The sequence below is a fragment of the Giraffa tippelskirchi genome, chromosome 1, assembly GCF_054371585.1.
Source record: "Giraffa tippelskirchi isolate mGirTip1 chromosome 1, T2T-mGirTip1v1.2.pri, whole genome shotgun sequence".
Classification (NCBI taxonomy): domain Eukaryota; kingdom Metazoa; phylum Chordata; class Mammalia; order Artiodactyla; family Giraffidae; genus Giraffa; species Giraffa tippelskirchi.
Window position 1 is genome coordinate 140300395 of NC_137275.1, and position 24979 is coordinate 140325373.

Here is a 24979-nt window from a genome sequence, read left to right on the forward strand (position 1 = left end):
CGCCTGGTATTCATTATAACTGTTAGCTCTCTCTTGTCTCCAGTACAAAACAGGAGGACGGCAGGACACTTCACCTCTCGTAGAGTGGTTCTCTAGCCAGAGCATGATTTAGGAGAAAACGTCTCATTTGCTGAAAGGTCTTTTTCCTTCTTCCAGAAACGACCGTTTTATTTGTGTCTTAGAGTTACCCAAGGTGTTATCGTGTTTCTCTGTGAGAACTGGTTTCAGAAATGGGAAATTAGTGTGGTAATTACTTCACCGTAGAAATGGGCATTCCTCTGAGTTGCCCTGTGTCTCTACACTTGAGGGTTAAAAGAACACAGCTCTTTTTAAAACACCTTCAAATATCTTTTTAAAAATAATTTTTAAGCTATACTTAGTAGACTTGAACAGTAGAAGTTAGCCCTTTTTATATCTATACTCTGTTTTTTCTTCATGTTGAGTCCTCTTATTTTTAAAAAATTTATTTTTAACTGGAAGATAATTACTTTACAGTATTGTGTTAGTTTCTGCCATTCAACAGCATAAACCAGCCGTAGGTATACATATGCTCTCTCCCTCTTGAACCTTCCTCCTACCCTCCCTTCCCCTCTTATTAAGAGTATTTATTTTCTTGGAGAAAGAACCCAAGTTCCTTTCTAGTTACCAACTTAGGTTTCTATCAAAATGACCACGTATGATAGCTTTTATAATGTAACAGATTATTAAGGAACCCATTTCTTGCCATTCCGAGTGTGAGTTTAAAGGTCACTTAGCTGAAGGATTACCCACTAAGTGTGTAGAAAATCATCTTAAGACATAATAAGGTATATGAAAACAAAAGTTAAATGGGAAATCTTGCAGACTACTAAGCTTTATCTTGTGTGGGCTATTTTGATTAATAATTGAAAGTTTTAGCCAACTCTTATTACTGGATTTGTTTGCTGAATATTTGTCTCTAAGAATCCAGTTGAGGACATACAGAGTATATTTTAATACATAATTAATGCAAAGTTAGTATATCTCTTAATATGTAAATTGACTAACCATCTGTAAAATGACAGTCATTTTGCAGGTGATGGGGTACATTCCACCTTACCATTAAGGAAAAATTTCTGTCTTTAAATGGCTGCATCTTAGCTTCCTGGGTACTTGCCTGGACTGATATAGAGAGTAACTGAAAATAGAAACTAAGCAGGCAGGCCAAGCTTCTATTCTACATTTATAAGTCTTTAAAGTTATCAAGGCCATCTAAAGATGTACTGGTAAGAAGGAAAAAAAATTGGAGTACTATTTTCTTATACTCCTGGAATATGGCCGCTCCAAGTCTATTTTATTTGGATTATCTTCTCATCTATTCCTTCCAGTAAGTGGACAAGATGACATGGTTATTTTCTCCATGTTCTAAATGAGGAAATTGCGGCTTAGAATGGTGAATGCTAGAAAGGATCACTGCAGAGCTTGTGGTTACAACCACTGTGCTACATCTGATTGCTCAGCAAGCCCTGCTCATTATCTGTCCCTTCCTGTACTTTGTATCTCTGCCCATTTACTTTAGATTAGTCAACTCTTATTTCTTATTTTCCTGACATTCATAGCCCTTTTGTCACATTAGCTGTAAAAATTATGTTGTGCCCCTTTCTTATTGTAGTCTGCTGAGCACAGCCTTCCTGGTCTGTACCTTGCTTGTGCTGTCAGCAGACAGGTTCCAGTTGACTGTCCCTGGCCTTTTAGTCATTACCCAGCTGAGACTCCCTGAATGACCTCTGGCCTGGCTCTGCCTCCACAGCTTCACTGATGTTCACAGTCGTGTGTTCCCCTAAAAGTTGGATGCCTTTCTCTTCTCTGCTTGTTTGACTCTTACCTGTTCTGCCTGTCCCAGCTGCTATTCCACTTGTTTTATGAAGGTCTTTGCAGTGGTTCTTAACTTTGGCTTCATGTTACAATGAAGCACCTCGAATGAGGTGCTTTTAAAAATCCCAGGGTTGTGGGTCCTTTCGGGAGAGATTCTTATTTAATTGGTCTGGAGTAAAGCCAGGCATTGGATGTTTTAACTGCTTTACTGAAGTGGCTCAAAGAGCATGTGCTTTACAGTCTGATAGACCTGGATTTGCAAGTTTTGTAGTTCTGGGCAAGTTAATCTTTTCTAAACCCATTTCCTTATCTGAAAAATAGGGATAAAATGACCTATTTCCTTAGGTTGTTAGGATTGCATGAGGATAGTGCCCCTGAAAAGGATTTTTAGTGCATTGCCTGATACATCCCAAGTTAAACGAATAATCACTGGTGTCTTTCTCACCCCATCCAGCAATGTTGTCTTCCTTTTCTAAATGCCTGTACCCTTTGTCACATTTGCCGTTTATATATTTGCCTTTCCGCCATGTTTATATTTTTCTTACCCATTAAAATTTGTTTACAGGTCCAAGGTCGTCCTCAGTGATGTTTTATTCCATTGTGTGCTTAAGTAAAAGCATACCTTTAAACTCTTAAAATATATTAGACATGAAAATCTTCCAAAGAAAAATAGATACATAGCATCAAAATTCTTTGAATAGAAAAGTAAACTGGGTCATGTGGGTGTCATTTTAAAATTTCACTGGCTTAGATTTTTAAAAGGCTTTCTTTTCTTTTTCTGTTGTCACTAAAGGCTGTTATTGAATCCACTGCAAGTGTCCTGCTAATACACTTTTTGAACACTTACATCTTACTTTTTTGTTTTAATAGGCTCCCACTCCTATCCTTACCTGAAGTTTAAATTTTTTTTTCCCCCTAAGCTTCTTATAGCTTCAGGGTGACTTTCTGAGTGATATATTCTATCTCCAGTGATAAAGGGGAGATCAACACGAGTTGAAAAGGATAACTGTCTTTCTATTTTTTAAAGATGGGTTTTTATTGAACTGTACTTTAATTTTTTTTTGAGAGTAAAAGATTTCTTCAAAACTCCCATTGTTATTTTTCTGATATGACAGTAGTCAGCCTTTGGTTGTCACCATTTTAGTTGCTCGGAGTCCATGTATATTCCTAAATCATTCATGTTTTATAAATCTCAGTATGAAATAAGCATCCATCTGAGTTCCTTGCCTAAAATAGTCTGAGCTATGTAGTTATGTAGTATATAATAAATTATATCTTTATTGCTTGCATTATTTTCATAAAATTAGGCATCAGGGTTTAAATTTTCATAAAGTTCACCGTGACTTTCCTTATATATAATGGAAGAGTGTTTTTAAACTACTGTTACTTTTTTTTTTTAGTGCACATGATGTGGGCTTTCAAGGCAATTTTTTTGGAAGGTGACTTTTCTTCAGTAACAGAGATAAATGCTCTGTTACAGACAAAAATGTTTCTGATGTCCTTGAAAGATTTAGAAATCTCTCAAGTTCAGCTAGCTGGGACAGTGTTCAAGCTAGAGCGTAGCATCCATGAAGACCAGCCAGTCTGTTCTTTCCAGTAGATCAGTCCACATTCTCTTCAGGGTGACCTTAACTGGTGACCTTCAGGGCACCGAGGTCTAGAATTCTTACTAAGGTCACTACTTTTCCTTTAGGGCTGTGAATTAATGTGAAAAGGTTGAGAGAAACCTCCTTTAACAGGGACCCTGTATCTTGCCAGTGCAGGATGCTGTAAACTGATTACTTTTTTTTCCATTATCTCTTTACTTTTAATCTCTTACTCTTCTCAGGCTAAACCTGGTTGCACACTTTAGAAATGCCTATTTGCAGGTTGACCTGGACCTTGAGCAGCAGCTGATCGGCAAAATAGGTCCAAATTTCTGTTTTAGGTCTGGTTGTGCTGGGAGTTTTGGGTTAACCAGACATGAGACAGTGAGGGGTGAGCTGTAGCAGCTCCAATCCGAAGGGCATGTCTCCCCATGTTATTTTTGCTCCTACGTGATCTTTAAAGTATAATGTAAGAATGGAAAAATACGTGATTGAAATGTAATGTTTCCTTGTTGACTATATGTGACTTCTAAGGACAGTTGTAATAACTTAAAAGGTTATAAATCCCTTTGTCAAACAGGACACAGAATTAAATTGATCAAAATTCTCAGTTTGTAATACACTTTCATCTGTGCATGGGCCCTTTTATTTCACTGCTAAGTAATAACTCAGTTGTGTGAATGTAAATGACCATTTATTTATCTTCATGTCTTCCTGTTTATTTCCTTGAAAAGTACTGGAATTATTTTCATTTTTTTGCTTTAATGAACTTTCCTCCTAGTGGCTCCTCACATTCTCCATGCTCTCTATAGCAGTTGTTCCTCATTGAAAAAGAAGTGTGTGGAGGGAAGGGGACTGATAGACTTGCCAACTCTTTTTGCCTGGGAAAAAGTCTGACAGAATCACTGTTATCATTTCCTGGATGCTTAGATACCCAAAAGTAGGATGCATATAACTTCAGAAGAGAAAATGAATACATTTCACTTTATGAAAAGCTGGCTACGTTTTTGATTTTGTCTGATAAGGAAAGATGATTCCACAATGACCTGTGAAGTGCGTGGCTCGGAGTCTCCTTGTTTTCACTGCAGATATTAACCATTCCTTGTATAGTATCAATTCACTGAGCTCTGATTGTCCATATGAGTTTTCTGATAAAAAATCTAACGGGCAGTTCCGAGTAATGACAGTTATGAAATTAGTGTCCCCACCTCTGCCCCTGCCTAGTTCAGGGACAGTCCCTGAGCCAATCTCTGGGCTTCATTTCTTTCATTAAAAAGAAAAAAGAAATGGTTATGCTGAGTGGGTTTCAGGATCTCCCCAGGTCCTTAAGCTTCCATCCTGGTAAAATTCAGTTTCCTGGGCTTCTCCATCCAGCATGTGCATGCTTCCCTAGGAGGAGATTGCTCAGGGTGTAGGTTTTATCTTATTCATCATTCCCTCTATATCCCCAGCACCTAGCATGTGGCCTGGCTCCATCCCCTCCCTCCAAAGAGACAAGTATTAATACATCTAAACATGTCCCTTATCTTTAAGGTCTCAGTTTAAATGTCACTTCTCTGGAGACATTTCCTGATCACCCTTCCTATTTTATTCACATGGATGCTTTTTTTTTTTTCATACATAGGTTGCAGTTTTAAACAAGTTTTATCCCTTTTCTTGTTTACTGTCTCTCCCACCAGGTTCCCCACGTGCCTGTCGTGGAGACTCTCATAGCAGGCATTTATTAAATGGCTGAAGCCATGCGTGTCTCATCCCCTATGTGAACACACGACAATGGATAGCTTAGCGCGTGTGTCCTTTTTGTTTTCTCAACCTTTCTGATTTTTTTTCCCTGTCATCAAGAAATAATCCCTGCTCCCCACACATACCAGATTGTGTCCTCTGTTGTGGTTCTGCATGTGTTCCCTTCTTTGCTAGACAGAGTGGGAACTGATCTGAGCCATCTGAGCCATCTTGAGTATCCAGCACAGGACGCTACATGTTACAGGATTTGCATATTAGAAAGAATGTGAATGTCTTTGTCCTTCACATACGTTTATTTGAGGCATATCTATTTTTTCTGTGTCCTTTTGGTTATGACTCAAGCCTCATTCGAAAGCTCCATCTCAAAGGATCCCTGATGCCTTTTCTTATGTAATAAAACCTCCTGCTTTGCAGGCTGGTTGTAATGTGTGGCCACTTTGTAGTTGTCCAGATCGTGTGAGTTTGTCATGCTGTCGGCAGTGATGTGTATTCCTTCAGTTTCACTTTGGTTTTGCTTGCCGTCATTCCATGTAAGTGCTCCTGGATCATAACCTGAGATCTTGCTGTTTTCCATCCTTAGCCCTTTAAGCATTTCCTTTTATGTTCACTTTAGCCATTTCTTTTGAGCAGTAAAGGTTAACGGATGAGGTAAAGATAGTTCTGCCCAATGGGTCCTCTGGGAATGGGATGATGCCGTTCTCCAGGGAGTTTGGCTGTCTTTCACAAGTATTGGAATACACTTAGAAGTATTTCCTGCTTTTTGAGGTATAGGTTTGTTGGATGAGGAGAAAATGCATCTACTTCTCTCAAGCCAGATATTTACCAGTAGTATATTGGGGGTATTTGGGGACCCAGCTGAGCTCTCAAATGGGAGAAGGGATAAGGGCTCATTCAGCAGCAGAGATGAAAAGCTGGGAGGGAAGAGAAGAGGGTTGGTAAGATAAGTGCAAGACTATCAAAGAGATTTGGCCCCCTTCCTGCTTTTCTTCCTACCCCTCCCCCCCACTTTGCCCCTTTTTTTCAGTGCTCTGGGGTTTCCATCTTCAGTTACGCTTTATCCCTGAGCCTAAAGCTGTTTGTTAGGCTTGTAAGTAGTTTCTTTATCAGTTATTCAGGTAGGATTGCCTCATCAGCAGATTGTACCAGAAAGTATTTGGCTGTGTAAAGTGGTTTTCTTGATGTGGTATGGTACATGCTAAGCATCTTTAGGCTTAATTTTAGTTCATAATTATAGCTCTCTTAAATGTCCTAATCTTTTATGTTTTAAAGAATAGTAAGCATTAAATATTAATTACCAGTAACTGTCAATTTGTTAACCATGCTAAGACCCTATGTCTCTGTTAGGCTCTGAGCAGATGCCTACCATGTACTTCAGTTATCAGTTATCACAGGATATCTGTAGTACACGGTCCTTAACTTGGCATCTGAACATCACCATCAACTGTTCAGCAGGAAAGTGTTTTAATTCAGTGTGTTTAAACATTCTTACGTTAAGCTTTATTCAGATAGTCTGTTCTGTCTTCTGTTGGTAGTTTAAATATTTGGTATTTGAAACTTAGTATACTAGAGTTCTTGGTCTGCTTGCAGGTAAATTTAAGATAGAAACTGGCCTTTTTTTTTTTTTTTTTTCTTTTTAAGCAAACCCAGCCTGGTCCATATGCAGACCTTTGTTAATTTGAATTTCCCGAGTTACAGTGATTGTGATAGCTTGACCTGAGCACAGATTAGAAGCAGCAGAAAAATAGTTCTCTCGAAGGTTAGTGTCTAAAGAGCAATACTCCACATAATATTTTATAATTTTTATAAGCTTTTCTTTTTTAAAATTTTTATCACAGAATTTAAAGAACAACCTGTATATAAGTATGTATTAAAAGTATGGTGAAAACAGTGGAATAATACATGCTGTGTGCTAAGTAGCTTCAGTTGTGTCCAACTCTTTGTAGCCTGCAGGCTGCTCTGAACATAGGGTTCTCCAGGCAAGAATACTGGAGTGGGTTGCCATTCTCTTCTCAAGAAGCTGTTATCTCTGATTACATCAGGTGAGGTGGGAGGGGTGGTTTTAAAGGAAGATTTGGGGGAGAGATTTAAATTTGAATGTATAAGCTATTCTTTTATCCATTAACTTATAAAAGCCCTGTTTGCTGGGCATAGTGGGAAAAATCTATACTTTAAAGGTGAGGAAAGTTGTTGAGGTTAAAAATTTTTCAAAGATCACAAACTATGAAGAAATACAGTTAGTAAAGCCAGCTGCTTTACTTCAAACGAGCTTTTACTTTTATTATTCACTGTTTCCATATCCCAATTAGTTGTCTGTTAGACTTGGACCTAGAAATCAGATATATATGCCCCTAATCAATTCCTAGCCCTCACTTTGTTTGATGGCAAAAGCCTAAATTCCAGAGTTCTCTCTAATGCTACATAGAACTGAGACTTGTCTTTTCTTGACCTTCATTTACCTGGCTACCTCTTAACACTTCTGAAGAACTAAACTGAAACTTTTATTTTAATACAAATGAATGTAATTTTTTCTGATATTTTAGGTCTGGGAAATAGTAGCTATACTGGGAGTTCAGTTCAGTCCCTCAGTCATGTCCGACTCTTTGCGACCCCATGAACGCCAGGCCTCCCTGTCCATCATCAACTCCTGGAGTCCACCCAAACCCATGTCCATTGAGTCGGTGATGCCATCCAACCATCTCATCCTCTGTCATCACCTTCTCCTCCTGCCCCCAATCCTTCCCAGCATTAGGGTCTTTTCCAATGAGTCAGCTCTTCACATCAGGTGGCCACAGTATTAGAGTTTCAGCTTCAACATCAGTCCTTCCAATGAACACCCAGGACTGATCTCCTTTAGGATGGACTGGTTGGATCTTCTTGCAGTCCAAGGGACTCTCAAGAGTCTTCTCCAACACCACAGTTCATAAGAATCAATTCTTCGGCGCTCAGCTTTCTTCACAGCCCAACTCTCACATTCATACATGACCACTGGAAAAACCATAGCCTTGACTAGAGGGGCCCTTGTTGGCAAAGTAATGTCTCTGCTTTTTAACACACTGTCTAGGCCAGTCATAACTTTCCTTCCAAGGAGTAAGCAAGTGTCTTTCAATTTCATGGCTGCAGTCACCATCTGCAGTGATTTTGGAGCCCAGAAAAATAAGTCAGCCACTGTTTCCACATCTATTTGCCATGAAATGATGGGACTGGATGCCATGATCTTAGTTTTCTGAATGTTGAGCTTTAAGCCAACTTTTTCACTCCCCTCTTTCACTATCATCAAGAAGCTCTTTAGTTCTTCTTCAATTTCTGCCATAAGGGTGGTGTCATCTGCATATCTGAGGTTATTGATATTTCTCCTGGCAATCTTGATTCCAGCTTGTGCTTCCTCCAGCCCAGGGTTTCTCATGATGTACTCTGCATATAAGTTAAATAAGCAGGGTGACAATATACAGCCTTGACGTACTCCTTTTCCTATTTGCAACCAGTCTGTTTTTCCATATCCAGTTCTAACTGTTACTTCCTGACCTGCATACAGATTTCTCAAGAGGCAGGTCAGGTGGTCTGCTATTCCCATCTCTTTGAGAATTTTCCACAGTTATTGTAATCCACACAGTCAAAGGCTTTGGCATAGTCATACTGGGAGTTACCGTGTGTTATAATTTGATTGAATACAGACTGATCACTGCACTCATTTCTGTAACGTTGACCCTTAATGAAGAATATAGTAAGAATCATGGTGGGGGCCAGCATAGTTAATCTGAACCGAAGGAGTGTACCTCTTACCTACAATTCACATATTCTAGAGTTTAGCTTTTATAAGATTATATTAAATTGAACAAAAATATAGTGAGAAAGTGATTAGACAAAGACCCATTAGGAGTCAGTATTTAAAAAACTTTGTCAAATTGAAGGTTATTTAGTACATAGAAAATAATTTTCCCAAGTTTATTAGGCTGAAAGCATACTTTAAGAGTTAATGACAACCAGGTATCAAGGGGAGACCATAAATACTTGTTTAAATGTGAGAATTTCAGATGCTGTTCATTAAGTTCTCTATTGTTTGACTGCTTTCTTGTTTTGAAATCTCATACTGGAGTAGTAAACAAATAAATATTTAATGCCAAATGTTGATCTGTTCCCATTTTATGTTTTATAATACAGTCCTGGAAGAAGAGAGAGTCAACCTAAGTTACACATCTGAGGTTTTGGGCTTCCCAGGTGGTGCCATGGTAAAGAATCCATCTTGCCACTGCAGGAGATGCAAGAGACACGGGTTCAGTCCTTGGGTTGGGAAGATCCCCTGAAAAAGGAAATGTCAACCTGCTCTAGGATTCTTGCCTGGGAAATCTGTTCTGTTAGACAGGAGCCTGGCAGACTACAGTCCATGGGGTTGTAAAGAGTGGGCAGACGACTGAGCAACTGAACACGCACATACACATCTGAGGTTTATCACAGGGGGCAGTGTACTTGGCACATTTAGGAATTCATACCTCTTGACCTTTTTATAAAGATTGGACTGGAAGTTCATGAGGTTTGGTTGGTTTTTTTTTTTTTTTTTTTTAAGGAAAGTTGCCATGGATTTTGGGGGAAAACAATAGCATAATTTAATGAGTCCTATAAAACCCTCAGTTTATTTTTAGTTCCTCTGGCTTTTTTAGCTGTGGCTTTTAATTAAGGAGAAGAGGTGAAAACTAGTTTTCTCTTCGTCTCCGTCTGAAATTACGGAAACTTTACATGCTCAGTTCGGGAGATCTGGGGGAGACCATTATCAGGTATTGGGTGGTGGTATCTTTTGCTTTGTTCAGCCTTCTATTTCTAGAGTATTCTTTATTTCTGGAGAATTGGAAAGAATGATGAGTCAATTACTTAGGATTTTAACGAAATTGTAATTGTTGTGATATTGCCAAATGGGTCTAGGGACTGTTTTGCAGTTCTTTGAAAACTTAAAGTGGAAACAAAATAGCAGTTTCGGGCCCTAGAAGAATGCCTTCAGCCTCCCCCCTAGCGGTTCCTTCCTTCAGCCACCGCCCAAGTTGGGCCTTCACCCCCCTGGGAAAGTGGCCAGTCCTAGGCAGGCTTTCTGTAGGCCCTGGATTGCTTTTGTCCCACTGCTTGCCCATTCTGCAGGGTTGAAACAGGTTTTCATGGGAATCTATTTGGGTAAACTGAAGGCAGCAGGGAAAGTGTGAAGTAAGACCTCTTTACACTTCTGTCCCTACTTACCCTCTATTCTGCTTCCAAAATATAAATTGTGGTATGTTATGAGACAGTGTTTAGAGAAGATGACCTTGAAATTTGCTTATATTCTTTCAAGGGCTTCTGGTAAAATGCAAGGTAATTTGTATCTTTTTCTGTGTGGATCACCCCCCTGCCTGCCCCACATCCTGGGGATAAAGCACCTAATATGTCCCTTCCATTCTTTATGGTCTCAAAATATTTAATTAGATCTGACTTTTTCCTTAGTCTCTGGAAAGGACAGGATATACTTAGTTCTGTATGGACAAGATGGTTTTCAATTAGTCCTAATCGGGGAGTATAACATGCCAAAATAAATCTCCTTTTAAGAGTGCTCTGAATGTAAGTGGCAGTCTTAGTTAGGATGTATAAATATACCGAATTGGAGCCTTTTCTTGGGCCACAGCAATGTAGAATCTTAGTTCCCCAACCAGGGATCAAATGCGCTCCCCATGCACTGAAATGCCAGTAAAGCTTCAGTCCTTCTTATGCTTAGTCCTTGGAATATTTCATAGATAATTAGATGCAAGATTAAAACATCCTGAGTTTTGAGGAACACGATATATCAAAAGTAGTTAAGATGAATTCATTCCACTCTAGCCCATCCTTGGTGCATCTCTGTGCAGTACCTACAGTGCCATTTTTGCACGTTTTATACTAGGGATATTCTTGTCATTTCTATTCTCCCACCCATTTGCCAATGTTCTGGTCTTCTGAACCTCCCTGTCACCATAGTAGAAAAGCTGTGCACCCTTCAGTAAGTTTGACCTTTAGGCGGTGATGATCCAGCCCTTACAGGGACCAGGACATGCAGGCCAAAGAGAAAAGCTGGTACTGGGAGAGAACAGTGGAGAACATGATCCATTTGAAGGGCAACCTGCTGACTCACAGCTCTGTGGGAATATGGCCTCTGTTGCCAATCTGTTTCTTTTTTTAAGAGAAGCTTGGAATCTATTAAATAAACGTGAAATTGCTAAAACGGTAAAGTTTTATACGTTGAACACTACTAGTTAAAAAAAAAAAGACATAAAGCAAATAACATATTTGCAGATCAAGCACCCGCTGGTGTTCAGCTGTGACTGTGACCTCAAGATCTTGAGCCTGACTGCTTGTTTCCATCTATTTCTTGGCTTTCCTCCGAGAGGCATATGCATGATTGTATGTGGTCATTAATGAATATTTTTTTGGGTCCCTTTCCTTACAACTTTTAGATGTGATCCTATAACCTGTTAATAACTTTGTGTATGAATTAAACGAAGTCCACTGTTGTCTTATATTTTTTCATTTTATTTGCTCTGATCATGTGACTCAGCCAGGTGATAATTTGCATAATACCTTAATTAGGAAAATTTTTGTCTACCCACCCCAAATTTTCTTCCTGCTGGTCACAACCACTGTTAGTTATTGTTCACTGTACCACTGGTGTATGATGAACTGCAGACCACAGAGAACGTTAAAAGTGCCCTCCCCCCAGCTGTTGTCATTTGTGTTAGCCCTGTTGATTAGATCTTAGTTCATATGTAGCCAGTTTTGACAGATAAACAAGAGGATTCATTTGTTGGCATTTTGGTCAGTTCCTAATGTAGGAGACCAGTCATTTTTAGTCTCAGAAAGTCAAGATATGGGTCCTTTTCAGTCAGAATGAATAGTACTACTGGTGTAATTGTATTGGTGAAATACTGCTGTGTCTTGGCTAGTGATGCATAGTAATTGTTCTTTCTTGATCTGATGGCAGTGAAACTCACTCTAATGAGTGTTCCAGCGCAGGGAAAGTTTTGTCCCGTCTTAATTTACTACTGCTGCTTCTATTTCAATGATTCCCTTCCTCTGTCCTTGCTCTTCCTGAAGTACAGAATGAAGAGTATCCTTTTTCCTCAACACACTTGTAAGGCCTGCAGCCTTTGTCGTGAATCTTGGGCTTTAGCCTGAGACAAGATGGCTTTAAAAAGCATGTTTGAGTATAGAAAATCACATTTTGAAGCCATTGTACTTCCCTTATATTGATGATTCTCAACCAGAGATTGGCAATTAGAATCAAGTCAAGAAACTCTTTAAAATTTGTCTGAGAGTGTACTTGAGTAGATCTCTACTCTCTTTACAGAACGAGTGAAAATTTGGATTTGGGGTTATAGTCTCAAGGATTGCTTGAGGATTTTGTTTGTTTCTTTGTTTTCAATCTATCTGTGAATAAAATAGTAGCTGATGGTAAAAATCTTGTTTCCTTTTAGGCTGATCTGAAATAGATTGCAGTCATAATTGCTCTGGACTGGTATGTTGTTTGTTACATAGTAGGTACTTTCTGAAAGTCTTGCCTGAGGTAAAATGCTGTGAATTTACTGCCAAGCAAGGATAAGGAAATGGCAACCCACTCCAGGGTTCTTGCCTGGAGAATCCCAGGGACGGTGGAGCTTGGTGGGCTTGTCGTCTATGGGGTCGCACAGAGTCGGACACGACTGAAGCGACTTAGCAGCAGCAGCAGCAAGTTAAGTGTTCAATCTGCTATAGTGAGAAAATTCTGGTAAAGAAACTTGCTCTTTATATGGGATAAAAATATGGCAGGAAGTGGGTACTAGGAAACTCTTAGCGGTACTAAATCAGGAAAACTTTTCAGGTTGTGCTTCTTTGTAAGTTCATATTTTCCTAATGAGGCAGAAATCCAGTTTAATGTTTAATTGGGAAAGCTGTGTATAATTTCCTGTTATCCTTTAGCATTTTAAACACCGGGAAGCAAGATGCTTCATTTCTGCTCAAATATATGTCAGGCTCAGATGTTTAAGTTAGCAGTGGTAGTTTCCATGGCAGCAGTGACTCTGCCCTTTTATCTTTTTCTTAGCATAATATTTAGCATAGGTTGTCCAGAGAGATTATTATTCCTGGCTGTGGGTTCTTAAAGACTTCTTGCAGAGCCTTTGACATCTCTGGGTGAAGCTGTGGTCCAGAGAAGCTCCCCGAGGGGTGGAATGGGAGTCTGTTTTGTGTACCCTTGTTTTTATACCATCTTGCACAGTTATACCTGTCACATCTGGTGAATAAGGGGTGTTGCTTTTCTGCCCTGGTGGCTTCTTCTGTACTCCCAGCTTCCTGAGACCTTGGCTGGGCTGGAAGAGAGGTATTAACCCTCGATGTGGTTTTGGATTTTTACTTTCATGGTGAAGCTTCCTTTTTTTAACTGTGATGCGATGACAATGGACCACTCCTGTAGTCCTCTCTCTTCCTTCCTGAGGCTTGTGTTGTTTTAACAAAGGCTTGTAGCTAGGAATTTTTTTTTTTTAAGCTGATTCAACTTGATGCTTGAGCTCATAATAGAAGAATTAGTAGGTGTATCTGCAAAGGGACGTGTGTGTTTGTTAGTGGTGGAGCATGACTACCTAGAATATGTCTACCTTCCTTCCCTTTCATTGACAACCTGAGGTGACTCTTGCTGCTCCAGATATATCGAGTTGCAATAGAAAGTTTCCTGCTTGACAGGGAAGGTGAAACCGCATGAAAAAAAATCCCATAAATAAGTGGGAATTTTTTTTTTTTTTACTCATCACCTTGAATTGCACTTCACTGCATTGATGTGCTTTCTTTTATGAGTCCTGTGCACTTTTATCGCTGAAGAGACTGAAGGTGAGTGTGGGCTAATAGCACAGAGGAGGAGTATCCATTTCAGGGCTCAGCTTAGCTGTTCACAGAAGGCTTCCTGGAGGCATTGTGCCTCCTTTCATGTGCCAAGGATGTTGCCATTCCCAGGAGAATAAAGGCAGTGAGACTCTTGCAGGCAGAGAGAGGAGCGTGAATAACAGTGGGAAGCAGCCTGGATGTGGGAGGGACCGCTGGGAGATTGTTAGAGCCTCGTGTGTGAGGGGGCATGGTGGGCATGGAGAGGTGGGCATGCCCCTGGAGAGGGAGGTGGGGACCAGCTCAAGTGCCAACGATGCCCCCTCTGCAGGCTGAGATGATACTTTGTGGACAATGTGGGGTCAGTGTGAAGGCCTGAGAAACAAAAATGGTCCTGGGATGCTGATTGTTTTTAGGTAGATCATAGTAGCAGTGGAATGGAGGATGGATTGGAGAAGGGACAAGACTGGGAGCAGAGCTCAGGTAGGAGGCTTCAGACACCGTCTCAGCACTGGTTACAAATCCTAGTTCTTGTATTTAATAGCTGATTAGATTCTTGAAATTCTGAAATCCATTTGTAAATGGAAGCTAATGTATACAGCTCATAGTGCATGAGATGACTAAGTGGGATTTTTGTCTGTAAAATGTGTAGCTTCAAGCCTTTTCTAGACTAAGGAATAAATGCTACTTTTCCTTCCTTGCTTTTCCATATTTCAGTCATAGGCTTCACTAAATTCTGCTTCAGGAGGTGGTCAGATCATCTTTCCTGTAGCAAAAGATCCCCAAATCCTTTAGAGGGTTCAGGAGGATGCCTTATTTATTTTTATTTTAATTAAACATAAAGGCTAGTGTAGGCTGTGTGTATGCTCAGTTGTTCAGTCATGTCCGATTCTTTGCGACCCCAGGGACTGTGGGGTCTGAGCTCACTAGGCTCCTGTGTACCTGGGATTCTCCAGGCAAGAATACTGCTTTGCCATTTCCTTCTCCAGGGGAATCTTCCCGACCCAGGGATCGAACCCACTCCTTTCTGTCTTCTTGCAGTGGCAGGCTTAAGAAATGTTTAAATTCAGGTCATTTTGAAAATTATAATAGGAGAAAGATGGTGGGAGGCCATAGAGTTGTGTGTGGAAGTTTATGGAACACTGATCTGTGAATTGTAGAAACTGTGACAGCATGCAATACATCTCAGTGTGCAGATTATCGATCTAGATTCTAGAGTACTGTTATGAATGAGACTTTGTTCCCTTTCTGCCCTGTATTGTAAATAACTCTGAATATAAGGAGAAGATGCTTGTGTCATCCTTGGAATTCTTAGCTAGAGTGAGGTAGCCATTTCTAATCTTAAATAGTAAAATTCCAAGAGGCTGAGCAGCTGAAGAGAAGACTAAGTTGAGGCGAGTCGAACCTGTGTACTACTTTATGTGTGTATATGGGCTGTACTCTTTAAGATAAATTAAAATAGACAAGGCTGTAATTCTGATGTGGAACGTTTAGGCTATTGGCACTTATATAGTGGCACTTATATTGGCACATAGAAGTGTGTACTTATATATAGTATTTGGAGGTCAGGGGTTGAAAATTGCAGCATTTTAAGTAAAAATTCTAATCCTCCTCAGTCATCATTTGTGACCACGTGCTAAATGTAGTTTAACGTAGCATGTGCTTCAGGGGTCCTGCACAGGGATTGACAGTCATGACTGGGCAGTCTTCACACGGAGCTTTCTGTCCACCTGTGTTCCCTTTTCATGTTAAGAAGCTCCCAGTACAGCTCTGCACTCTGTTGCCCATTTAGACATGAAAACAAAACAACTGCGCCATAACCTAAAAGACAGATAAGCAAGTTCTCTATGCCAACACTTTAAGATGCATCTTCCTTTGCCCAGCAATCATGATAATAGCACTGGAGAATTTGTAAAGTGCACTCACGTATTATCTGTCTAAATTATAGGCATATAATTGAAGCTTTTATAGAAAACAAGCCGCTTTACTTTCTCTACCTCTTAACAGTGGAAATAATTCAAAAGCTAGATTTAAAAAAAATTTTTTTCTTGTTAAAATACAGCATTTGATTGCACATGTGCTCCCTTTCCCCGCTTCAAACCTATAGGAGATGCTTCTCTTCAATTTTGGAACTACGTATGTACATACGTAAACAGGTGCTGTAATTTATGCTCACACACTTGCTTCATTGTCCATTTATACAATAGGGGGACTTGTCCCAAAGCACTTTGAGATCTCTTCAAGCGTTTATTTGAAATGTGGTTTAGCTTAGTGATAAGATAACTTGTGAAGTGGGAAGTCTGACAGCAGTTGAAGTGACAGTCATTGGCAGGGAACCCAAACACCTTAACTCCTTTTCGTGCTGGAGAGGTATCCAGGATCTGGGATTTTGTATTTGTACCCACTGTGGATATAAGCAGGCAAGGGCTGAGGTTGAGAAAGACCTTACCTGATCTGTAGTGTAGTGCATTAACTTTCTTTTCTTTTCTTTTTTTTTAAACATTAGCACGCTTTCTCTCTTTAATGAAAAGTGCCACTAAGTTAGGGCTTCCCTGGTGGCTCAGTGGTAGAGAATCTGCCTGCCAACGCAGGAGACATGGGTTCCTTCCCTGGGTCAGGAAAATCCCTTGGAGAAGGAAATGGCAACCCCCTCCAGTATTTGTGCCTGGGGAGTCCCATGGACAGAGGAGCCTGGCAGGGTACATGGGGGCTGCAAAAAGAGTTGGACACGACATAGTGACCAAACAACAACAATAATCACCTAAGTTAGATTCATTTTGTGAAGGTAACAGAAGTATGCACCATGGCCATGTGAGAAGAGCTTTGAGTCCTTTTTGTTCTCTGTCTGAAAGTGCACACTTTCCAGCATTTTAAATGCTGATCCCTGGAAAGAGCTGAATCTATTTGCTGAGAATCATTTTTCTTCTTTTACTTAATTTTTATTGGAATATAGTTGCTTTACAATGTTGTGTTTCTCCTGTACAGCGAAGTGAATCAGTTATACGTAAACATATATCCTCTCTTTTAGATTTCCTTCCCATTTAGGTCACCATAGATCATTGAGTAGAATTCCCTGTGCTATAGAGTAGGTTCTCATTAGTTATCTATTTTGTACATAGTAGTGTATATATAAACATTAACTCTTTTGTAGGCAGCAGATTAATCAGAAATTTATTTGTGACCCTCTCCTTTAGGCCCCCTCCCCCAACTGGAATGTCTAGAAGTGAAAATAACACTTGATCTGAATGCAGATTCTTGCCCCTTCCTGAAAATGTAGTAAATAGCCAGAAGCTTATGTACTTGTTTTCCCTGCTGGGATGTAGCTTTTTAAGGAAGCTATCTTTTGAGGAGGAGGGGAAGAGAAGATGGACCAAAGGAAATAAAGTATCTTTCTTAGTGTGAATCATGTTTTTTAAGAGAAGATGGACCAAAGGAAATAAAGTATCTTTCTTAGTGTGAATCATGTTTTTTCAGATGCTCCAACTTTCTGTGCTAAATAATTCATAGTGGTGTTGCTAAATCAAATGTAGCTATCTCTTGGGAGCCTCAGGACTTGAACATCAACTGAAAAGAAAAACACATTTCATAGGTGAATCCCAGTGAAATGTTCCCCTTTCCAGGAGATTGAAGAAGCTGGCCGTCTGTGCTGGTCAAGGTTTATGCTCCCACAAACCCTGCCGTGGATGGGGGAGAGCCCCTTGGTGTGTGCTCCGCAATGCATTAATGAATTGCAAGATTTTATATGTCTAAAGGTAGCATCTCATATTTTCAGTTTCTTTCAAGTTCAACACAAATATTTGTAGCCTCCCAGCCTTATGAAGAAAATATGCCTTGTTCTGTTGACATTTTATTTTGTTCACTTTATTTTGGTATAAGCTACTTGGGGTTAAACACTTAACTATAGTTTTTGGTTTTCTGTGTGTACGTTCATGCCAGATGACACTTAAGAGTAAAATAACCTTAGTGGCCAGATGGAGTACTGTGGCCCTTTATAACACTTCTGAGTTAAAAAACAATATTTGTGACTATAAACCTTCCTTGTCTTTTATATTCCCTTTAAGACTAGGCATACTTGCTCTTTTGGAGCTCGAATATGACAGTATTTTAGTGGTTGTATCCTACAGAGGAGCTATTTTTTAACCTACCTAATGAAAATACTCAACTACTGGGATTAATTTGAGGATTTCCAATCAGCCTTTCACAATTTGTACAACCCTGAGGGGGTTCCCCTTAGCTGTGACTTTTGCAGAAGAATGTGAAGTTAATCCAATTTCTATGTTGATTACTATGTTAACTGTCTTAATTTAGCAATTCAAATTTATCTGCCTATACCAAACAAGAACCCTGCTACAAAACTGTGGGAGTAGTTGATTTTCTTCTTACTATGTTCATGTCCTATTTTAGATTCTACAGCCAAATAATGGCATAGAAATTAGTAATGCCCGTTGAGGTTGGAATGATTTGTCACTAGATGGTAGTGTATTCTAGCCTGTAACCAAGATTAAACTAACCCTTGGCTTAACCTTGACTACTATGGAGGTATATATGTGTATATATATGACACTGTGAAAGAATATAGATTTTAAAGTTTAATTACATATCACAGAAATGTAAGTTATTCTCATTATCTTCATCTATCTACTTTGTTTTTTACCTTTTGGGATGAACTTTTGAGTTTGTTTGGTTTTTTTTGAACGCGGAGCCTTAGGGGCTGTCATAGGTTACAAATCAGTTGCTGACATACTATATTATTGAGAGTTGCATCTTTTGAATTATTCTGGTTTTTATAAATTTTGCATTTGCTATTAAATGTTTCACTTGCAGAATTCTTTAAAGACTCCATAGATAAAGTGAATAACTCCTGATTTAATATTTTTAAACTCAGATTTTCATATATTGGGTTTCTTTAAGGAGATCTCCCACTCCCAAAGTAAGACACTAACTTTCTATAGAAGCTAATCCTTTTCTTAATCATCATGTATTCTTAGTGGCCAGAAAGATGAATTGGTTTGAATGTGAGTAGTTAGAATCTAAAGCAGTTTCTTGATAATGGATTTAAATAGTTTCTTGTTGTTGTTCAGTTGCCAAGTCGTGTCCGACTGTTCGCGACTCCATGGACTGCAGTATGCCAGGCTTCCCTGTCCCTCACCATCTCCCAGAGTTTGCTCAGACTCCTGTCCATTGAATCCATGATGCCATGCAGCCATCTCATTGTCTTTTTACTGATGTAATTAAATTAACACATTGATAATATGTTTCCTGCTGGGTTTGTCCACTTCTCCCCTGGTATCACCCTGGCTGGAATCACTGTCATCCTACATCTTGGTTACTGCAGTTGTTTCTTGGTTGGTCTTCTTGTTTCCAAAGTTGCTGAGTTCTCCCACACAAATATATCCAGTTTATTTTCACAGTAGCCACCTTTTCTGCTCAAACCTTTTCTATGGTTCACTTTCTTGTGGCGTGCTTTGATGAAGTTGAGGATGTACTGCCCCAAAGTATGTTACTTTGGCATATTAAATATCTTAAGCTGAAGGAGTTTGAGAAAATAGCAGAAGTAGAAAGGTCATTCTAACCTCGTCCCTCTCCTTTCTTCTCTGAAATAGGTAGTAAAATTCCCATGCGGAAGGAACCCTCCTTGTACCAAGAGGAAGGAAGACATTCTTAACATCAGTCCAAGGAATTGGGGCCTGGAAATCTGAACAAGCATACTTTGTTAAACTAACCCTTATCTTCCTACTTTGGGCTTCCCTGGTAGCTTAGCTGGTAAAGAATCGGCCTGCAATGTAGGAGACCCCAGTTCAATTACTGGGTCAGGAAGTTCCCCTGGAGAAGGAATAGGCTACCCACTCCAGTATTCTTGGTCTTCCCTGGTGGCTCAGCTGGTAAAGAATCTGTCTGCATTGCGGAGACCTGGGTTTGATATCTGGATCGGGAAGATCCCCTGGAGGAGGGCGTGGCAACCCACTCCAGTGTTCTTGCCTAAAGAGCCTCCATGGACAGAGAGGAGCCTGGTGGGTCCCAGTCCATGGGGTCGCAAAGAGTCGGATGTGACTGAGCACCTAAGCACAGCACACCTTCCTAGTTGCATCCTTATCACTCACTACCCCCAACCCAAACCTCCTTATCTAGTCAATTCTTTACACATCTATTTCTTTATGCTAAGAGGTATGTAAACTTCCTGCTCAGATTAATTCTCGCTTGTGAAGGCTCCCATGTACATGTATAAATAAATTCAATAAAATTTGTATGCTCTTCTATTAATTTGTCAGTCTAATTTGCAGACCCAGCCAGAACCCTAAGAGTGTTGAAACTTCTTCCTCTACACCTCGAAGGTCCTGTATGGTCTGGCTTTCCACCTCTTAGACTCACCTTTCTCTAGCCTCCTCCTAGCTTCACCCTGGCTGGTCTCTGCCTGGTTTGTCTTCTAGATATCCCCATGGGGATGTATCTATTTGCTTATAAATCTGTAACAAACTAACCATGAACTTGGTGCTTAAAACAACAGGGATTTATTAGCTTGCAGTTCTGAAGGGCAGAATCCCGTGAGGTGGGTCTCTCGGGCTACCATCAGGGTATTGGCAGGGCTGCATTCCATCTGGAGATGCTGGGGGGAATCGTTCCCCGTTGCCTTTTTCAGCTTCTGGAGGCTGCCCACATTCCTTGGTTGATGGCTCCCTCCCATCGTCAAAGCCAGTGACTGTGGGTTGAGTCTTTTTCAGGTTGTTCACTCTGACACCAGCTCTCCAGCCTCCGTTTTTCATTCACGTGGACTCTTCTGATTGCACTGGGCCCAACTGATAATCGAGGATAATCTTCCCATCTCAGGGCCATCTGATGAGCAACCTTAATTCCGTCTGTATCTTAATTCCCTGTCATGTAACATAGTCACATATTTCAGAGTTGAGGATGTGGGCATCTGAGGTGACCTGTTATTCTGCCCACCACAGGAGTGCTTACCTCTCTTTTAAATCTTGGCTGAAAACTCACCTTCTCACTGAGACCTCCTGTTTAATACTGGAAACTGTCCATCCTTCATCTCCATATTCTCAGCCCTCTTATTCGGCTCTGCATTTTCTTTTATTTCAAAGCACACTTATTTCCAGCTAATACACAATTGTATACATGTGTACACCTCCTATTGCAGAAGTACACTCCAGGATATTTCTTCATTGCTGTCTCTGAAGCATGTAGGGCAGTCCTTAGTTTGTGCAAGTTGTGAACTAATGTTTGTTGAATGAATGGGTGAATGAACAGAGGGTGAACCTTAAGCAGATCTTTTTCACAGGATCTTTGCTTTCGTGTTGCCCAGCGTGGAAGCCTGATACGGACCTAGAATGAAGGGAAGGACTTGGGACCAACCCCTAAACTCATACTTTACTCTCTCACCTCAAAGCTTTTAATTCTGCCAGCTCTAGAACTACAAAACCTCAGAAATCAGAAAGACTGGCGTCAGAAGGACTCTGTAGGAGCCATAAAGGGCCAAGAGACAGAGAAATGTTCGCATTCACTGCCAAAGAACATTCTCCCTGTGAGTCCTGCAGCTGTCTGGGGCAGTGTCTCTGGCAGCTCTTGGACCCTTGTTGGCCCCAAGGCCAAAAATCTGAGCTCCACAAGGCTGAAGAATCCATGGAGCTGGAGGCAGCTAAAATGGTATGGGAATGGGGCGGGGAGTTGACAGGGATTCCAGGATTGAGGATATCCCACAAAGTTTAAAGCTGCAAACCTTTATTCCGTTAGGAACCACACAGCAAAGTGAAGAGGTTTAAAGAAAACAAAGAAATGGCTTACTCTTGTAGCCAACACGTCAGCGCCATGATTTGAGTGCTTGGTTGACCTTTCTATTGTTTTAATTCAGCAAAGCCAAAATGTAGCCTGAAAATGCCATTTTAGTGATTTGAATGGGAAAGATAAAACATTCTGTAGGCCAGGTGTTTGCTGGACAGATGACCCACCTTGCTGCTTACCCAGCTCTCATTTGTGAACTCTCATTATTCCCTTCGCTGATTATTTCCAGAGCTTTAGCTCCTTGCCTTGAGTTCCTCAAAGGAACATGCCTTTTGGTCATGGCTGCTGACTTTTTTTGTAGTGGGTTCTGCTCTTAAGCTTTAGAGATACTGCTTCCTTTCTCCTTGTGACTTGGGCTTTAGAGAGGTTTGATGTCATCTGAGGAAAGGCTTTGCGCTGTACTGATGCTGCCCTGGTTCTGTGTTAGTCGAGGTGTTGAGAACCCTGTAGCTGTAAATGAGTATCCCAGGTCACTGCATCCAAGACGGATCTTTTGAGTATGAGATACTTCTCCTTGCCCCTAGCTGTGCTTCTTTTTAAAGATTTACCTTTTTATGTTTGCTTGTTACGTTTTCTAGTCTCTATCAATTAAAAAACCCTTTGAGATCTGTAACTTAATCCCGATGTATTTTTTCAGTACTTTTGGGTTAAAATTTAATTTTTTTCACATCTACCTGCACTTCTGCTGGTTTTTTTGAAGTTAGACCCAGGTTCCAGACGCCACAGCTTGATGATGCTGTTGGCCAGAGGCTTGGAGCACATTTGTACAATGTTTTTGGATTTGTCTTGGTTTCTGGCTTTTTTGTAGTGGTCAGGTAGCCATAGCAGGCTCTTGAAATGACAGTATACAACTGATCACTCAAAAGATAGTTTCCTTTGTTGTGCCATTTAACAAGAATTTAGATTTCAGTGGGTGAGGATGGCTGATGCAGTGTGCCCGAAAATTGAAAATATGCTTTCATAATTATCTGTGGTTTGAAATACCTGAAGTGATAGAAAAACAAGCTACCAAGTTTGCATATTATTTAGAGAGGTGATTGCCCTTTCATGCTCGAGTTTTTGTTTTTTTTCCTGAAGGAACTGCTCTTGACCTTAAGTGTATTTTTGATTGCTTAGAATGTACAAATCCCAGAGCTGGATATGGAATAGGTGTGACGTGGGGGCCTTCTTGTCAGATGGAACTGTACAGGCAAAGCCAGAAGAATGTATGGTCTTCAGTGTACCATGACTGCATGGAGGACAAGGAGCAGTTCATATTTTTAGATGCTTGACTAAGTAGCCTGGTGAAAGCAGTTGTCAAGGATCTCATATGTCTATAGACTCTTAGTATTAGCAGTTTGCACTTTATTTGCTAGGCAGCGGAAAACTATTGAGAGTTGAGGAAAGTCTGTTGGAAATAGTGTAATGTGTGAATTAGGATGACGAGGGAATTTTGGGGAGGCAGTAATTTGGAGGTCCAGATAAGAGATGAGGTCCCAGATCAGGATGGTGTACGTCTCAGTGAACTGGCTGGTGCAGATAGATAGTCCTCACGAGAACTGTGCAGTAGCCTTTTCTGTGACTTTAAACCACGCAGATCTGATCCCTGAATCAAGTGGGTTCTAGGTCTTGGAAACCTTTTTCCCCCTAGCAGACATGTACTTAATGAGAATTCTCAGACTGTCTTGATTAGCTGTCTGGTTGTCTGAAGGAGGTTTGAAAATAGGAAAGAAACTAATTACTTTAATTTTCAGAATTTTTTATTAGGAAGTTTGGAAAATAGAGACTTTGCTTTTTTCCTTCATATGACCAGGAAACTGTTAGTCCCAGCTATGAGCAAACAGTAGCATTGGTTTCCCCAAATCCATTATTGTAAGAAACTTAAGATATTAAAGTATACAGAGGGCCATTTAAGTAAAAACAAGGGTGGAGGGTGCGGGAATTCAATTTAAAAAGTTTTTTTGGAAATTTGGAAGTAAACTATGAGTGAAAACATAAAGGCCACTTCTTCCCCTGCCCTCTACCCTGCCCTCTAAAATCCATGTCCTCACCAAGTTGACACCTCATCCTCATCTCTCAGAACCAGGGAAAGTTTAGAATAGTCTAGATCGATCTGTGCTCAAGTGTGTTTTCATAAATGATTTCATGAAGAATGACAGGAGAAAAAGTAGTCTTAGTTGGCACAATTGATGTCTAAATTAAGAGGGGAACATACACTGAAACACTTTCTTCAAGCTTTAAAATTAATGGTTCTGTGTTGCTGGAATATGGCCTTTTATTTTGCTTCCAAAGAGTTTCAGAGCCAGTAGAATCTATAAATAGTGCACAGCCTGGTTGTCTGTGGTAGACTGAGTAGAGCAGAATTGCCTGTCCTTAAGTGAAGGGGAAGTAGCTTTACATTTTTAGTAACTGAATTGTTGGCCAGCATAAAGGTAAGGGCCATGTGAGCAACTTATTTATAACTTCCCATAAAGGTATGTGTCTGCCTCAAGCAGCGAAACTGTCTGGGGTGCTTGAAATGTAAAAGTGCAGTAGAATCATTTTCCATACACAGCCTTCCTAGCTAGTTGGTGCAATAAAGTGATTGTTCGCCTCCCTGGGGCTTTCAGCAAGAGGGGTGTCAATAGATTAGCTCATTAGCATCCGCTTCCTGTGGAATGGAAGGGATGAGGCCATTAAATTTGAATCTATGGTTTTCTGTAGTGATGAATGTTTAGATATTAACTCCTCAGTGTATCGAGGACATATATTTAAGCTTGATTTAACCTGTTGGGTGTGGTCCCCTAACTGTTCTACCCATGTAGTATAACCACAGTTAGATTCTTATCAAAATATCAATACTTCATGGCTATGAAAGTATCTTATTTTTTCACAGGTTCAGTTCAACTATAAGTAGTGCTTTTTCTTTTTGTAAAATAAAGAACATACAATCAGACCGAATTCCCTGGTAACAGTGGGAGAAGGGAAGAAGAGTAAAATATTTTTATGGCATCCCGTAAAAAGTGTGCTAAACCCTTTAGGTAGATGCCAGAAAATGGAATCCATTGTCACATGTTATAAATTTCATCACATATGCATCAAGAGTAAATCATGTACAGCCAGGTTTAACTCTAAGGATGAAATTTTTATAATCATAAATATGCAAGTAAAAGACATTTTCAGCCCTCCTTTGTTGCTTGTTTATTTTCATAGACCAAGTTTTTCTGAATATTATGTTG

General features: G+C 40.1%; 1 protein-coding gene across 46 annotated transcripts in view; it reads left to right on the forward strand.

Moving 5' to 3' along the window:
- The window catches only part of ELAVL2 (ELAV like RNA binding protein 2), a 307766-nt gene that overhangs the window by 36710 nt on the left and 246077 nt on the right, over nucleotides 1-24979 (forward strand). Inside the window, exon 1 of one of the 46 annotated variants that reach the window (XM_081498354.1) lies at nucleotides 5611-5692. The exons of 44 other annotated variants lie outside the window; for them this stretch is intronic. The gene's annotated coding sequence lies outside the window, so the exon portion shown is untranslated. Of the gene's footprint in view, nucleotides 1-5610; nucleotides 5693-12739; nucleotides 12882-24979 lie in introns of those variants that run through there. One more of the 46 variants, XM_081498624.1, reaches the window with a different exon arrangement.